This window comes from Harpegnathos saltator, unplaced genomic scaffold (genome assembly GCF_003227715.2).
Source record: "Harpegnathos saltator strain DR-91 unplaced genomic scaffold, Hsal_v8.6 scaffold401, whole genome shotgun sequence".
Taxonomy (NCBI): domain Eukaryota; kingdom Metazoa; phylum Arthropoda; class Insecta; order Hymenoptera; family Formicidae; genus Harpegnathos; species Harpegnathos saltator.
This window is the reverse complement of record NW_020230208.1, coordinates 444,643-462,221: the sequence shown is the minus strand read 5'-3', so window position 1 is coordinate 462,221 and position 17,579 is coordinate 444,643. Positions and strand designations below refer to the sequence as shown.

General features: G+C 53.3%; 1 protein-coding gene across 2 annotated transcripts in view; it reads left to right on the top strand.

Moving 5' to 3' along the window:
* Window positions 1–1,229: 1,229 nt before the first annotated feature.
* The window catches only part of Fas1 (fasciclin 1 Fas1 domain-containing), a 43,818-nt gene continuing 27,468 nt past the window's right edge, over window positions 1,230–17,579 (top strand). The window contains exons 1-2 of one of the 2 annotated variants that reach the window (XM_025301085.1): window positions 1,230–2,524; window positions 5,103–5,108. The gene's annotated coding sequence lies outside the window, so the exon portion shown is untranslated. The remainder of the gene's footprint in view (window positions 2,525–5,102; window positions 5,109–17,579) is intronic. The other variant, XM_025301084.1, reaches the window with a different exon arrangement.

The following is a 17,579-nucleotide window of genomic DNA, read 5'->3' as shown; positions in this document are numbered from 1 at the left end:
ACCACATCGCCGTGGCGCGCTTCGCGCGTAATTCCCCTGAAAAGTTAAACCGGGACATCCCGTGTGTGCATATTATATGCAGTGTATGTGCATCTGACACACGAGATGCGCGCCGCTGAGAACGCGTCTCTACGAGCGGCTATGACAATCAGGCCGCGCCACGCCACGCAACGCCACGGCCGACCGAGCGGCCGACCGGTTGACATTTTCGCATTTTCCAGCTCCTCGTGTCGTAATTAATTATCGATTCTCCCGCCCCCATTCATTCGCCGCGCAACACGGGAAACAGACAGCCGTACACTCGAGCGCAATTTTGCGCACCGGCACATGAGGTTTGTGTATGTGTGTGTGCGCGCGCGCGCGCACACGGCCGACGAATTCTGTCTTCGGCAGAAATTAGAAATCGACGCGCGACGCGATCTCGCGTCAACGCGACCGGCGCGGCGCGACGGCGGGCCTCGATTTGAGTTCTACTCGAGTCGGAACTGCCTCGGACGCGTTTTAAATATTACGACGTGAATCAATATGCACTCGGTACACCGGTTATCGCTTCAATTATTCCATCTGGCTGATTGAATAATAAACATTAAATAGACATAAAGTGGAGCGGGCGAACCCTTTTAAAGTAAAATGTAAAACAATTAAATAAAGCGACACACATAATGCGAGAAGGATATGCGCGTTCATAAGTGAACGTCTTGAAAGCTGAAGGAGATTTTAATCCGTGCATTAACTTACCGCTGGTCTCGACTTTTCATTTCCTATAGAGAGAAACAGAGTTCTCTCTCTTTTTCTCTATCGTTCTTTATGCGCTAGAGACGCATTTAAATGCACGTAAACTGCGCGCGGTATAATACTTTACCGTCTCGCCTGCAGCAGACCGCGCGAATCGCGCGCATTCGGTTTTACGAGAACCGTAAAAAATCGGAAGATATGCCTTACGATTGGTACTCAACCATCTGCAGAGATCGCACTTTTACAGTATATACCAGCCATCTCGATACTGTTTCCTATACTCGTATCTCACATTCCACAGGTTACGCGTCCGCCCGCGGCCGTTCCCTCTCGCGATCTTGCGAGCGAATCGATCGTCGTTGGTTCGCGCGATCGATCGATCGATCGATCGACCGACTGACCGATGCGGTTGCGAAGAAATGCTCCAAATGCTCACGTCGCGCGCGCGACGAATGCCGCGAACGGGCGCGCAACGCGCCTGATAAACGCGTTTTAATCCCAAAGCGGATTAACACGCACGCACGCGCGTCGCGCGCTTCTTTTTTTCCTGGCGAATCCGCGCGGCTGAATCCACGCGCGGGCAACGCTGTCGCAAAGCCTGTGGAAATATAGCGACATTGTATCGTATTGGCGTAATTAAACCCGGACAATCGCTAATTAGCGTCGAGTTTATCGTGTCCGTGTTTATCGTGTTCGGCTGAGTCCTATGACATAATCGTCGCCGAGTACTACGGTAACGACAATGTCTCTGACTATCTGGCGCCCGAGCGCGCGTACTCGCGCACACACAGCCGAAATTACGCCGGTACTTGCGGCCGTATAACCGAGAGAAATTGTATGGTAAATATTTGCGCGTCATACGCGCGGAACGGCAGCGCGCGCCGCGAGTTAATTGGCTACCGGGGACCGCTCGATAATAAGTTAACATAACGCGACGCGAGGCAACGCGACAACAGCAGCGGCACACAGCGCGCCGTGATGCCGATAATAAAACGGGCGAATGTCGCGCGAATCGAGCGACGACCAGCTCGGGAATCGATGGAAGTGTCTAAATTTCTCGCTAACGCCGGCCACTTCGCGGCGACGATCTCATGATTGCCGGCGTTAACTTAGCGTCGCCGCCGGGAGCAATTATCGCGCCGGCTGCGTTTCGCGCCAAATTTCCGTCACGGTCTAAAGCGCGTCGTTTCGTTTCGGAATTTATCGCGAATCGCACGATCGGCGCCATCGGCGGACGATTTTAACCTGGCGTTTCTCTCGGTCGTGCGACCGCGTATTTTTGTAAATAAAACGACTTACATTACCCTTTTGACGCGCAGGATGATCGTCGACAGTTCCATCGCATCGTTCCGCGCATCCGAACGCGCTGGATAGTATGGATCTCATTTTAATCGCGAAATTTCCAGACTCGACTCGAGTTCGCAACCGAGTTGGGGGTCTCGAGCGCCGCGTTGCGCGCGACAATCATCCGCTCATCCTGCAGCGTGAATTCTTCTAGCACCCAATTAGCACACAAGCCTGGACCCATCGAAATCAACAGAAAACACAACAACGACTCTACAAAATCATCCCCCTTCCCGCGCCGCTGAAACCTTATACCCTCTTGTTCGCTCGTCGCCCCAATATCAAGCTCACACCCATGCCCCTCGGCAGGAAGTTACATACGAAATGCTTACAGCGTCTCTTACAGCGAACGACCTAATTACAAGTTTATCTTTTTCTGTTTTCTGTTCGCTTCTTATGTTACGGACCGACCCTGGTTTCCGGTTTCTCTGTGCAGTCCTTCAAGGTAATTCGCCACCGCCTTTTTCTCTAGACTTTCTCTCTCTCTCTCTCTCTCTCTCTCTCTCTCTCTCTCTCTCTCTCTCTCTCTCTCTCTCTCTGTTTCTTCCTCTTTCTCTTCCACCTTCTCTCTTTTCCCCTCCTCCTTCTCTCTATCTATCGATCCACTTTCGCTTCAACTTCTCTGTCTGCATCTCTTTTCGTTCACCACCACCATGCCCTCCAGTACATCCATTTCAGAAATCACCGTCATGTGTGTGCCACACACGCAACACTCACGCACTCACACACATACACGACCGCACAACGTATCACCTATGTCTTACTACGTACAACAAACGTGCAGAATGTCTGACGACAGATCGATACATTAAATTACAATGGAACTCGATCTTTTTAGCGCACTTTCCGCCGGCTAGCCGTTACCGAGTGCCGCCGTCGTTCATTCGTTATTCATTTCGCGAGGCTGAATTTTCTCTTCAATGAAACATCGACTTCGAGATCTCGCGCTGAGAGAGTTCGTATTATCGGTTGTATGTCCCACCGTCACTCGCGTGTATACTCTCGAAGACATTTTGCATGTTAATCAAAAGTGAATGATAATAAGAGCGAGGGAAAGGAAGGAAGTTTCCAATCGTACGTCGCGATATTATTATTCACTTTTTCCCCCTCCCACACGGTGACATGTACATTAACCTACATCGCATCATTAACGTTATGTCACATCGTTCTCACTCACTGCATACACACATGTATCCACGCAAGCGCGCATACACGTACACAACACATGCGTTTACACGTATACGTACATCCCACGATTCATCAAACAATCTCTTTCATTCCTCATTCGCTGCATTCTACTATTACCTTCTCCCTTTCTCCCTCTCTCTTTCTTCTGTCACCTTTCGTTGTCTGTCTCTTTCATCATCTTTCCCTTTTTGTCTCCTCTTCTGTCTTTGTCTCTCGCTCTTTTGCTCTCCCACCATCCTCTCTCTATTTCTCTCTCTCTCTCTCTCTCTCTCTCGCGCTCTCTCTCTCTCTCTCTCGCTCTCGCTTTCTCTTTTCATCGGCACTTCATGTATCTTTGATGATTTCGTCGTTTTACTTCATGTGCCTCTTCTCGTACGCCGCCACATCTTTTCGCTCATCTTCGTTACCTTCGCCGCGCGCCGATGTCCGACTTTATCGGCGTATAAAGCATTTCGCGGATCGACGTAACGAAAGAGACGTTTCCTCGCGCGGGGGAAAATAGAGAACATTGAACTTTTTCTCCCTGCCTCTCCCGTGCGAAAGCACGCTTTCGCATCAAACATCACCGCGAAGAAGACGACGCCGAACTTTGGCGTGCCCGTCCGCCTGCTAAAAAGGAGAAGCATTTTCGCGTTTACATCGATCCGCAGCGCCCGTAAACGCGGACACCGGCGCGCATTACACGACGTCGCCAAGCTATGCAAACTATGAACCACCGTGAGAGCTTAATGTGCGCCTTTTCCGCGTCCATCACACGCCGAGCAAAGTAGAGCAGCACGAGTAGCGCGAGCAAAGAGCTGAGAGAAGCGCGCGCGCGCGCACGCGCGCCCGAGCGCGCGTATGCGAGCGTGTATGCGCCTCACGCGCGAAAGACGACCGAGCGACATCGAGCAAAAAAGAGAAGGAGAGAAAAAGGACAGAGAGAAAAAACGGCAGAGGAAGAGAGAAAAAAGCTCGAAGCTCGCACACGCGCACGCACGCTCGCTCGCTCACTTGCACGCACTCACACACGCACGCACGCACGCACGCACGCACGCACGCACGCACGCTTGCTCGCACGCACGCACGCACGCACGCACGCACGCACGCACGCTTGCTCGCACGCACGCACGCACACACGCACGCACGCTTGCTCGCACGCAACGCACGCGCGCGCTCTCGCGAGCGTAGAGCGGCGGCTGACTTTGCATTTTGTAGTCGGTGTTTTTTATGCATCCTATTGCCTCTCACTTTCAGCGCTCTCCTCTCCCGCTCGTTCCTCCACACCTCGTCGCTTTCTCTCTCTCTCTCTCTCTCTCTCTCTGTCTCTCTGTCTCTTTTTCCCTCGGTCCTTCCCTCCCTTCCCTTTTCCTCACGCTTGACGCGCCCGGTAAAACCCGGTGCATTTTTTCTCTCCCTCCTTTTTTCGCACGATAGCGTCACTGCCGCCGCAGCGCGATTTTTGAGGCCCTTCCACCCTCGCCAGCAGCCCACCGCACCCCCGTCACTATTTACGATGCAAATCAAAAGCGGGTCCTCTACCCCCCCTTCCGCCGCACTCTCCTCCACGCCGCTTTTTACGGCACGGGCTCGTGCGCGAGTCCGACGATTGTGACGAATCCCGCCTGAAAATCGGGTACGTTGAACCCTCGGCTGCTAAGGGGGTGCTTCTTGCTGGAAAGCTGGAAAGCACCCTCTTATGTAAGGGAGAGCGCTATCGCGGGATAATTCAGCCGAGGAATACATAAGATCATCCACGGGGTCTCTCGTGAACTTCGATGATATTTGGATGCGTCGAATGTCAAACGCGCGTCGCACTTTTGAATCTTCGGGGCTTTTTATTCGGGACGAAGAAGGGCATCGTTGAAATCGAGAAATAATCCACAAACGGAGCAGATTAAAAAATCGCTCTCTTTCTCTCCTCTCGTGTGTATGTGTGTGTTATTTTATGATGGAATCCGGATTTCACGTTCTGAATAACCAAAATCATGTGATGGCGTTTTTAATTCTGCAAATAATTTGACATATTTATTTTTTCGATCGTCGACTTGACGACAGGTTGGGATCGCGATAAAACGTTTAAGTGACAGACGAGACAAATATTTTTATCAACGAGCGGTATATTTCGCGCATTCATCGCGCGCGCATATCGCTTAAAATATTGAGACGGACGCCGATATTTGGGACGACAGAAAGTTGTCATTTCTATGGAGTTTTTTGAAGTGATATACGAGAAGTTAAATGCGGGAAGTTAAATGAGTTTGTCAGACGTGTGTCTCGCACCCAAGATCGGTCCGACGAGTCTTTCGCAGCTCTGAATTATCAAACTGTTTGCTGACATTGCTTGTATTTTTAGACCATCGTTAGCATATATTTTAGAATTTTTCCGTCTTTGTACGTTTATTCGACGGCCGGCTAAAAACACGCGAAGAGAAAAAAGAGTGAACAGATATTTTCGTCACACGCTGCGACGAATTTGGAATATTCGTCGCCGAATATGGCGTTTCTGTTTAAGGATAATTGATCGCCGGCAAATTTTTCCGCGGGTTCGCGCGTTTTTCCGTTCGCGGAAGGCGACTGCCCTGCAATTTTGTCGGCGAGCCAAGAATCGAGTTCGACCGAGTTCGCAACGTGCCAAGCTGAAATTACGCGCGGACATTGCTCAATCGTGACTTTTTTACGTGCACTTTGATGGGCGAATAACCCGGGTTAACGCTCGAGCTTCGGTCACTTGCGTGAGCGAGTTTTAGAACGCGAGTAAAATGCGGAGGTAACGAGGGCGAGCTCGGGCATGACGGGGCAACGCGATTTTGATGTGCCTTTCTTAACGATCCGTGATCGGGACGCGCGCTCTGACACGCGCGCGCGCGCGCGTGTGTGTGTGTGTGTATGTGTGTGTGCGCGCGCGTGCGTGTGTACACGCGTGTCCACACGGATGGGTGCGGATTCGCTATAAATTGCCGGGCGGCGCGGATGCCGGAATTCGACCGAAAAAGTACGACGCGAAACGCGCACGTCATTATTAATGAGACCCGATGTGCCAATTAAAGATGGAAATAGGGACAATTAAATTTTATTTTTCGATTAATTGCCATCGAGCGAACTCTTGTTTCAACAGAACATTTTGATCTACCGCTTAATTATTGACGCATTCAATATCGGGAGTCAAACAGTCGCGAATAAAGCCCTCCCTCTGATGAACATCGGGCGCGGGTGGAGGCGCGTTTGACATGACGTCGCACTTGCCGAAATATCTCGTAATAAAACGGTAATAAAACGGAAAAGAGCGCCGACGTCATTATTCACGCGATCCTCTTCGCGACGCGCGCCGACAGTCCGCTCGCTCTCGTGAAAGGACGAACGTTGCGGGGAATATCCGAGGCTGTCGATACTTTGTTTCTCGAAGGAGCCCTTCATTTCTTTGCACGTTATTTGTGCGCCCTCCCTCCGCCCCGCCGCCAACAGCAACGATCCTCAGGCTCCTCGGGCATCGAGCATTATCGATCGCGTTGCTCGCGGACAATCACCTCGAAATTACACCGAGCCATCTCCCCCTTCCCCGTATCCCTCCGTCCTCGTCATCGTCCCAAGGAACGATCCTCCAAGTAGGAGATTCAGTCGCGGGAGAAAATCGCGCCTTGCACTCCGCTCTTGCACTCTAGTGAAACGCACGTACGTAAATCGCACGACGACGCGAGCCTCGCACACGCCCAGCGAGAGAGAACTCGCCAAGTTAGTTTCGTCGCGTAGAGATACAGGAGCATGCTTTTGATTGATGTCTGTATGCGGCTATCAACGAGGGTGTAATCTCTGGACTCACACATACGTACATGTACGCATACACGCACACACCCATACCCGTACACACACACACACACACACACACACACACACACACTCGAGCGCGGGCACCTGCATGTTCAGCGACGGTTCTCGTGCTGTCCGTAGAAAAGTGTAGAATCCTGCGTAGAGCCGCGGAGACAGGCTCAAAGGGAGTCACCGCTGATGGATTTTTCGGTGCTCTCCTCCTCGCTCGGCTTCCCGGAGGTACGCTCGTACCTCGCGGGGTCATAAGTCGCGCAGGACGCACTTTGATCTCTCGACGCGAACGCTCGGTCCGATTGTTCGCGAGCCCGATTGTTCGGACAGCCCTCGTGCAGGATCCTGGAGGAGGATTCTTCAGATTCTCATGCTCCTGCTTGCATTCTCCAGTCTTGAGATTTCCGAGCTCGTTCCCCGGCTCGTCGGAGCCGGACTATCGGCCGCCTCGGCTGGTCGACCGAAACAGGGATCCTCCTGGACTCATTACTCAACGCGCTCGTTCGCCATTTACAATCTTGAGAAAAGGAAAAAGGGACCGAGTTTTCCACGCGGGAGTCTCGGGGAAATGAAATACGCCGCGAGAGGGAAAAAAGTCCGCGGAAAGCTCGCTCGCCCTTTCCTCCCTCTCCCCTTCCCTCCCCTTCCTCCCCCCCCTCTCTCTCTCTCTCTCTCTCTCTCTCTCTCTCTCTCTCTCCCCGTCCAATCCCTTTCTCGCCGTTCTTGTTTCTCGCGTGGCTTTTCCGCGCCGACGGCGAAGACAGGACGCGCGCGCTCTCGCGCCAAACAAACGTCGTAAATTTCAGGTCTCTCCTCGGAGAATCGTACCTCATCGAGAGGGAATGCGAGAGCGCGCACCTCCCTCACCTTCACGCAGCCGCATGTCGACAGTGGCTTTATCTCGAAAGAAAGGCGTCCGGTCGAATGTAAGAAAGTTGGCGCGGAGGAAAGTTTGCGCGAGCTGCACTTCTCGCGACTCCGTGACGGAAACGGAATCGTGGTGATATCCGGCGCGTTGGACTTTTCATGAAGTCCTTTCTCTCTCTCTCTCTCTCTCTCCCTCTCTCTCCCTCTCTCTCTCTCTCTCTCTCTCTCTCCCTCTCTCTCCCTCTCTCTCCCTCTCTCTCCCTCTTTCCCTCTCCCTCCCCGGCTCGCCGAGTATGCGCGAATATCAAGTTGCGGAATTACTGGCGCTTCGACACACGGTTGTTATAAAAATGCGAAACCGGCACCGGCGAAAGTCACGTAGCCAGAGACGAAGCGGACGTGCGGGATCGCGGGATCGCAATTACGCTCGCGATTCGTTAGCCCGATACCGGCTTTCCATCTGGATCGGCTGAAATTTTTGTCGGGCAGACCGGCCGAGCGCGATTACATCCCGTCGGCAAAATTGGCGAGATGATAGCGCGAGAAGCGCGATTGAAATGCGCGCCGTTAAATCGTCGCTTGCTTTAAATAGAGGAGAAAGCGTCGCGCGCTGCGGCCGCGAACAAAACGCCGCGCGGCAATCGGCCGCGTCATTAATAACTTTATTCGCGATCAATCACGCGGCCAATCTAGAAGCTCGCGCGCGTTTTTATCGCGACCGCGTATCTTCGCCGTGTCGCGCGCACCCGCGCGCGGCGCGGCGAACAATGAACACCCCGACGCTAATGACGCGTTAATAATCCGGGAAACGAAAGCGCTGACGTAAATATGTCCGTGGGCTTTTAAAAAGCTATTTTCATCTATTCTCCGGAAGGGGGGGCTCAATGCGGGGGCGTGAGACGCGCGCATTTGTCACACTCGCGGATACAAAACGTCGTGCGAAACGCGTCGTCGCCAGCCGCGCCGTTTCGAGTCGTCCTCCCGCGCGTTCAACCCTCGACAGCTCCGTTCATCAGCCTCTTCGGGGACGAATTCCCTGAGATCGGAGGAATTCGCTCGATTTTTAAGTGACGAGTAAATATGACGCTTGTCGATCGCGCGACGAGACGCCTCTGCTTCTTGCGGGATTTCTAGCGGTGAACGCGCTTCTCCATCTTAGCCGAGCGGATAATGTTAGAATTGAGATAAAAGATAAAAGAATTGAGATAAAAGATTCAAAGCGTCTATCAAAACGTATCACGCGATCCGTGAAGAGGCTGATCCCGCTGCCGCGTGTGTCGCCTCTCGATCCCTCGTGATTAACGTCGCGCAGGGCCGATCCATAACAGAATGTCCGCTCATCAATCCTCAATAATGAAGGACGGGAATTCCTCCCGCCGCCTCCTAAACAGTCTTTGCTCCCGCCAGCGAGACGCGAGACTCGCGCGATCGATTTTGAGCGCGGTCGCGCGTCGCGTCAGCGTGTTATAGTCGGCGCGAAGATGATCCCGGACGCTTTTCAACCGCGACGCGACATAAAACGACCGAGAGAGTGGATAACGCTGGGAGGGTCAAGAGGGTGGGACGAGGGAGAGGAGACAGCGCGCGACCGTCGTAAAGCAGCGCGCCGCGACGCCGGCTCAGACCGGCCGCGACGTTCCGTCGTTCCGTTCGCGAAGTGCGTCGCGAAGTGTATCCCTTGGATATAACGTGCTATCAAGCCCGTGATCAAGCAGTCATTTGGGCGACAACCGGGAGTTGTAGTAACGCACCCCCGGTGCTTTTACGAGATCCTTAAACGCGGACTTGAATTCTCGTCCGCGGTGCCTCTATCACGGCAACGAACGCGCGCGCCGCGTAAATTTTCGGCGCGACGTTACGACGGTCTCTCTCTCTCTCTCTCTCTCGCTCTCTCGCTGTCTCCCTCTCGTTTCTGATAAGACCTGACCCGAAGCCGAGCTCGCACGCGCACGCGCGATTCGATACCGTAAATCGATGCAACCGCCAAGCCGCACTGACCCCAGCGCGCGTCTAATAATGTACGTACGGGGCGGTGATATATCGAGTTTAGATTTCTAACGCGAGATCGAACGAGCTTTGGGGAAGGATCTCGTTCTCCCTATCGGCCTCTCGCCCTCTCTCTTGCCCCCTCGCTCGGGCGTTGCGGCGACGATAAAGGATTTACGAGAGGAATTTTGCTCGCGCGCTTGTAATGGGTTTTCTGATGAAGATTGAATTCGGAGCCCCTCGAAACGTTTCCCGAGGCCCCGGACGTCCCTTGCGTTCCTCCTCCGCGCGGCCGATAGAATCGCGAGATTCGCATGGGAATCATTTATGAGCTCCTTTTAATCCGTTAGACGCGCGCCAGCAGCCCCCCCCCCCCCGACTCTGTAGGGAGCGAACTTTTCGGACCGGCACCCTCCGCGAGGGATGTCGGACGAGAGCGATGAGAACGTTCGGGAGATGGAGACGTGAGACGAGATGTGTTTACGGCGCGCGCCGTCGCTTCCTCGTGTTCTGATCGATGACTCGTCCGAGTTACCTCGGCCGCGCTCTCTGACGCCGCGGCGCGGGCGCAGCGCGTTTCGCCTCTCGAGGAGAAGATTGACGGCGAATAAGGACGAGCGCGTCGAGAAGATGCGCCTAATTGCAACGATAACACGCGATTGTTATCGTCGAATACGTTCCCCCCCCCCCTCCCCCGGCTGGCAATCTCGACTTCATCTCCAGCTTCCGCGTTCGGCTCTGGGCTTCGTTTCGCTGCCCCTTCGCCCCTTCGGCAGAGGCGCGTTTCTTCGTCGCTTCTCAATGCCGGCTGGTAACACGCTTTGTAAACTACCTTCTCAACTTTCAGTCACGCTTTCCGCGGAGCGGAGCGGAGCTGAACGGAGATCGCCCGTAGTCCTCTTCCACTTTACGAGCGCGACGTCTCACTTCCTCTCGTCGCGTCCTCTCGCTCTCGCGCCCGGTCGAGGGCGTTTTTCACGCGACGCGCAAACTCGCGGGACCGCCGCGCGAGGGAGAAGTTTGCGCTTCAGGCGCGTCGTAAAAATTTCATTTTCGAGCTGTATTATCGCTGCCTACCTGCCTTCCACGCCCGAGGCGGCCGACCCGACCATCGCGCGATTACTCGCTACGCGCTTACTTACGGAGGGCGCGACACCCCGAGCACGGTTTTACGATTAGGCTCGCGGGCCACGGCGAGAGCGCGCTTTATCGCCGTCGAGCCCGAGCAAGCGCGCGAGGTCTTCTCTTTTCCTTGCGAAAAATTCGTCAGTGTTTCTTCTCAACGTCTCACGTCGATACGCATCATTGCACGTTGCACACGCCTACCTGCGATTGACTGTTAGCCCCCGTGAATGTGTCGCATGTACACCGTCGAACACGAGAGCGCACCGGTTCGAGACGACGTACGGCACGCACGTCGATCGAGTTTTGCACCCACCTACCCCTGTGCGTCGTCGGGACGTACGTGAGAAGGGTAAAAAGCGAAGGAGAAAGGAAAAAAGAGAATCATCTCGCCACGGATGAGCGGAAGGAAAATCCGCTCGTCCGACGATGACGAGGACGAATTCGGTGGGTGGGAAGGAGGGACGGAGGGAGGAGCGCAATATCCCTAACCGGAAACGGAAGTGGATGCTTTAGTCGTTAAGCGCTCAATAACGCGAACGGAGTTCTAGCCGAACACGAAGTTCCCCGGCGAGCGAGATCCATCAAAGATCTGGGAAAACGCGCCGACACAGTCGTCTGCTCGAGCAAGGTAAGGGGATGGGATGACATGTCAAGGAGCTCGAGTACAAAAGGCGGACTCGAAGAAGATTCGCCGTCATTATTTACACACAAGGACTCGTTGCATATTTTTAAACAAAGTGGGGCAAAACTTCCTTGGACGTGCGTGCGTGCGCGCGCGCTCGCAACGCTGCAAGGAAAGGTGGTGTGTTACAACATCGGCAGATACCATCGCGCGTTCTCTTTCTGTCTTTCTCTCTTTCTCTCTCTCTCTCTCTCTCTCTCTCTCTCTCTCTCTCTCTCTTCCTCTCTCCCTCTCTCTTCATATCGCCACAGATCATGATCAAGCTCGTTTCGCATCGCGACATATATTCACATCGAATCGCGGCATCCCCACGAGCTCTCTCTCTTTCTTTTTCATTCTCTCTCTCTCTCTCTCTCTCTCTCTCTCTTTCTCTCTCTCTCTCTCTATTACTATCTCTCCCTTTTTCTCTCATGATCTGACATATCTCAATCAGCGCATTCGATCATGAATTCGCCATTTTTCGCCACCTCACACCCCCTTCTTCTTGAGTCATTCTCACATTACGCCTAATTTTTCTTCGTTATATATACATATATATATATATGTATATATATGTATATATATTTCACACACACAAGGACGCAGCCCCGGGAGAGACGCGTGTCGGTCGCGGCCGTTATCCATTATCTTCTCGCTCGAGTAATTACCGGTCCGTTTTTCCCGCGGCGGACGCTCGCATAATCTCCGACTTAACTCCCGAGCTATTCGCAGCGGAGGGAAAGGGACGAGGGAGCGTGGGAGGCAAAAGGGCGAAAAGAAGGTGACGAGAATCGAGAGGAAGCTCTCCGCCTCCCTCGATGTCCTCGGATTAAATTCCGTCGCGCTGAGGAAAGGTCGTCGCCGGAATTCCTCGGGGAGAATAACCGCGTCGCACCGCGCGCCGTCATACGCGTGTCTCTCCGAGGGGCGTCCATTATATAACATACAATGCGAATAGTTTAACTGCAAAGAGTGAAGTGAAGCGAAGTGCAATCTGCGGATACGGCGCGTTTCGGGGGATGATCGCGGCCATGCCGTCGCGAGCACCACTCGCTCTCCTTCTCGCGAGAAAGTGTACGTCCGTTTGTCTGCGACTGGTCCGATCACCGCGATCCTTCATCCCTCGTGTCGACCGAGGAACGTCGTAGAGCGCAACGAAAAGAGAGATAGGGGAGACAGAGAGAGCGGGAGAAGGTGAGAGGGAGAGAGAGAGAGAGAGAGAGAGGGAGAGAGAAGGAGGGGGAGAGAGAGAGAGAGAGAGAGAGAGAGAGAGAGAGAGAGAGAGAGAGAGAGAGAGAGAGAGGAGAACGCTCTCTCGATGGAAATCCTCGCGGGCCCATTGATCACAATTAGCGAACGCGACCCGGTCGAGTCGAAATTTTCTCCCGCCACGGCGAAACGCGAAGCTCTCGCGGAGGGCCGTCTTTCGCGGCCATTACTCACGTGGCGATATCGCGGCGGCGCGTCGCGATACCGTCGCGTTTTCATGCGAAATGACGTTTATCGTAATTGCCCGTCCGGGTGCATTGAGCGTACTAAATTTCCGCGACGAGCGCGAGCGAACGCGCGCTCCTATTAATTACCGCCTGATAATCTCGACTCTTGTAATTTACAATACGCCGGAGGACGCTCCGTCGAAAAATCGCGCGCGTCGCTCTCCCGCGCGACGCTGAGCCGCGCTCAAATCGCACCCCATTAATCGCGATCGCGAATGACTGATCGTTCTAATCGCCGACTAATTAACTCTACGCGCGCGCGCTTTCCGCTCCATCTCCCTCCCCCTCGCCGCCCCCATCGCTCTGTTGCTCGTCGGTCGCGGGGAGAAAAAGGAGTAACTGTCTTGCGAACGATTGCGGGTGGTTGCGGATGTGCGCGCGTATACACGCAATTGAGTGTGCATATGAGCTGTGTGTTTGTCAAATTTACGATTAATGAACCCCGAGTCCAGTCGAGGATATTAATGTAATTGATAGTGACGATAGCAAAAGTATAAAAGTGACAACGCGATCTTGGCCTCCTCTGACGGAGAACGCGCACTTTCGACGAAATCCCCGGGAAAAACGGGCGCAAGACGGAAGATCGATTCTCTCTCTCGGAGAAGAACCTCCTCCTCGTTGTCCCGAGATGAACCAGAAAAAAAAAAGATGAAAGAAAACAATACCAGAAAGAACGAACGAACGTACCAGTGAAGAGGAAGTCTCTTTGCGCGCGTGATCTCCCTCTTTGTACGTTTAATATGTGTCGGGTAACATCTCTCTCTCTCTCTCTCTCTCTCTCTCTCTCTCTCTCTCTCTCTCTCTCTCTCTCCTTCTCTCTCTTTCTCCCCCCCTCTCTCTCTTTCTCTCTCTCTCTCTCTCTCTCTCTCTCTCTCTCTCTCTATCTCACTATGTATCACGTTTTTTAATTCCTTTTTGTTTTTAACTACTTGATCAATTGTGTACATGTGTTTACTATTCTTATATTGACTCAATGATGTTATTCTGTGGTGCTTTGCATGTCTCTATTGGACTCTGCATGTCGTATAGGGCATCGTAAGTACTTATACTAAATGAACTCATCAGTGAACTACGAATATATACACACGACACTCTCTTCAGACTCCGATCTGGCCGTCCGAGCGTCGGATGGACCCGATAATAATGGCGCCCGCGCGAGTCCACCGACCCATGGACGCGCGCGGATTTTCCGGTGGAAATTCTCCTCCGTCGGAAATGTGCGGCTCTTTGGCTCTTAGATTCGCGAGTCGTAGTTCGACCGGCCTGGACGCTGAAATTTCCGCAAACCGAAGACCCCCGGTCGACCCCGGCTCCCTTGGGAGATCCCGCGGATCCCAAGGATTAGGGCACGGGGCACGGGGATCGACAGAGTCCTCGGATTCCGGCGTCCGGGGATATTGCGAATCGTTTGATCCTTGAATATTTAGATCCTTGTACACAAGTGTAGTAGAAGAAGCTGCGATTTCTTTCTCTTTCTCTCTCTCTCTCTCTCTCTCTCTCTCTCTCTCTCACTCTATCTCTTTCTCTCTCCTCTCTCTCTCTCTCTCTCCCTCTCTCTCTCTCTCTCTCTCTTTCTCCCCCTCTCTCTCCTCTCTCTTTCTCTTTCTCTCTCTTTCTCTCTCCCTCACGTGCGGACGTCGTACGACGACGACGTCCGGCCATTTACATGAAAATACGATCGAGGAAATCTCGTTCCGCTGATCCGTTCTAAAACGCGACGCAAGTCCGAGTGAAATAAAGGCAAAGTCCGAGTGAAATAAAGGCAATATCGCCGCGATAAAGCCCGGCAGCGAGCCGGGATAAATAAGGCAGACGGAATAAGATGACAAAGAGCGGGACAAGGCGCCAAGGCGCCATCGGAGCAAAACGAGGCCAAGGCGGCGCTGACAGGATCGGCGGCAGACGCGAATTTCGAAGTCGATCGGGAACGGCCAAGCGTGATCGTGCGCGATATTCCCGAACCGCTCGAATCTCTCGCGAAATCGGGCCAATGGGGACGACTGAAAAATGCCGGATATAATTGGAGAGATTCCCCGCAAAAATGTCGCCGGCCATTATCGAGAATCTCGCGAGCGTGCGCGCGCCGAGATGTATTTCCGCTCCGGAACGAAAACCCCTCGCTGACACGTATACAACTTCACGGCTCGATGCTCTGAATACAAAAGAACGCAGAGCTGACGACGCGGGTACAGCGAGAGCGGAAGAACGAGCCTTCGCCGATCGATACTATTTCAAGTCGCCGGAGGAAAGAGAAAAAGGGAGAGTGAGAGAAAGCAAGAAAAGAGCTCTCTTCTTCTCCTCTTGATCTTCCGCTACGGGCGAGGCCCGAACGCGCGAACGCTCTCGCCCGCGTACATTTTTATTAATTTATCCCGGCGTAGGCAAGCCCTCTCCCTCGTCCACCCTAGCAGTAGCAATGTATCGTTATTAAACTCGCCATCCCCACCCCCTCCTTCTCTCCGCCCCATCCTTCTCTCGGCCGTTCGGAGATAGCCTCGACTAACGACCGCGGATCGACTTTCGTTACGATTTTGCCAGCCCCGAGCGTCTCTTCCTGTATCACTCCCTTGCCTCGCCTTTCTTCTTCTTCCTCCTCCTCCTCCTCCTCCTTTCCTTCCGCCATCTCTCTCTCTCTCTCTCTCTCTCTCTCTCTCTCTCTCTCTCTCTCTGTGTTTTTTTCTCTAGTTCTCTGTCAATATTTTTCTCCTCTCCCGCGCAACGCCTTGGATGCCTAGTTAATCCCCCTTTTCGTTACTTGCCGGCTTTCCCATCGGCCAAAGCCTCGAACCTGCAAAAGAGAGATTAACGAGGAACGAGCAAAAAGAACGAAAGGGAGAGCGGATAGGAAGGCGAAATAAATCGGTGGTAGAGGAGGCGCAGGAGGATGAGGAGGCGCGGCAAAAGAGAGAGATTTGTGCCACGAGGGAAATGCCGGCGGCATTCGGCGGCAATGGGAGAACGGGGGAAATGACTTCCGTAGATTTTTCCTGCGCGCAAGCCCGCCCCGATGTTGTTCTAACCCGGGGCTGCATGAATCCCGTTCTTTTAGTAATATTACCCCGGCCGGGTGTCTCCGGGTATCGTGTACGCGTGTGTGTAATTTGGCACTGCCACTGGCGCGCGCGTGCCGGCGGAAATGCGACGATCGGAGCGCGGCGGGTTTTTCCGCGCACGCGGCCTTCTCCCGCTCCGTTAATTACGACACCGCGATATACGAAGAATTCGCCGCCGCGCCGCGCCGTGCCGGTTCGTTAGCGGACCGAAACGCGGAGTCTGAGCAAATTGCAAAAGACGAAGGGTTCCTCGTCTCGGCGAGAGCGGAACCGCCACGATTTTCCGCTTCGCGCGAGAATCTGAGTGGAGCTTCTCTTTGAAAACCGAGAAGAAAGAGAAAGAGAGAGAGGGAGGAGGGGGAGCGGAACGTCGTCGAACAAAAAATTATAAGATGTATCGAAACTAATGGACGTCAGTGTACATTTTCAAGTATTCCCTTTGACTTCGCTCCTCCTTCTCGACGTTATAATGATCGCGCGACTTTCCGCGTCGATGCAGAAAATTACACGCTCTTTGGTCTGAACGCGGAAAATCTGAGAAACTCGTCTTTCTTCCTTTCCCTCTCTCTCTCTCTCTCTCTCTCTCTCTCTCTCTCTCTCTCTCTCTCTTTCTCTCTATACTTGTCTTCCTCTCGCTGTCTTCGTCTTTCACATCGCTGAATCGCGCGAATCGAGAAAAAGGCGGGAAAATAATTTTTCCGACTCTTAGACGGTCGTGTTTCGTGCAGCCGCGTCGTTTTCGCACTTCCGCCTCGACCTGACTACCTATTTCGCGCACAAAGATCTCCTTTTCGCGCTCTTTTTCGCCCGGTCCCTCTCATTAAGCCCGTCCATAAACACCGAGAACCACGTCGAAGCTGCGGGCGTCGTGAATATCTAACCGCGGCCCCGTTAATTACCTTTCCGCCTCGCTTTTCCTCCGTTTCCCTTCTTTTATTTCCCTTTTTTTCTCATTCTTTCCGTCCGCGGTGCAATCCGACCGAACGGTACTGTCCGTTTGAACTCTCGCGTTAATTCCTTGCTCCTAACTACGAGGAATTTCCAAAATCCACCGTGATCTCCCGCGCGGTATTGTCGCGGCGAGTTGAGTCGTGCGACAATAGAGCGACACGTAAGACCTTTCTCGCGCTGCTCTCACCGAGAGAGAGAGAGAGAGAGAGAGAGAGAGAGAGAGAGAGAGAGAGAGAGAGAGAGAGAGAGAGAGAGAGATTCTCGGAAAAGAGCACTCGCTATCTCAGCAAGTGTGTGTCTCTTCATACTTCGGTGCTTCCGACGCGCTTGGCGTCGACACGTCGCAGACCTCGCGTCGTATCGTCGTTCGTCACT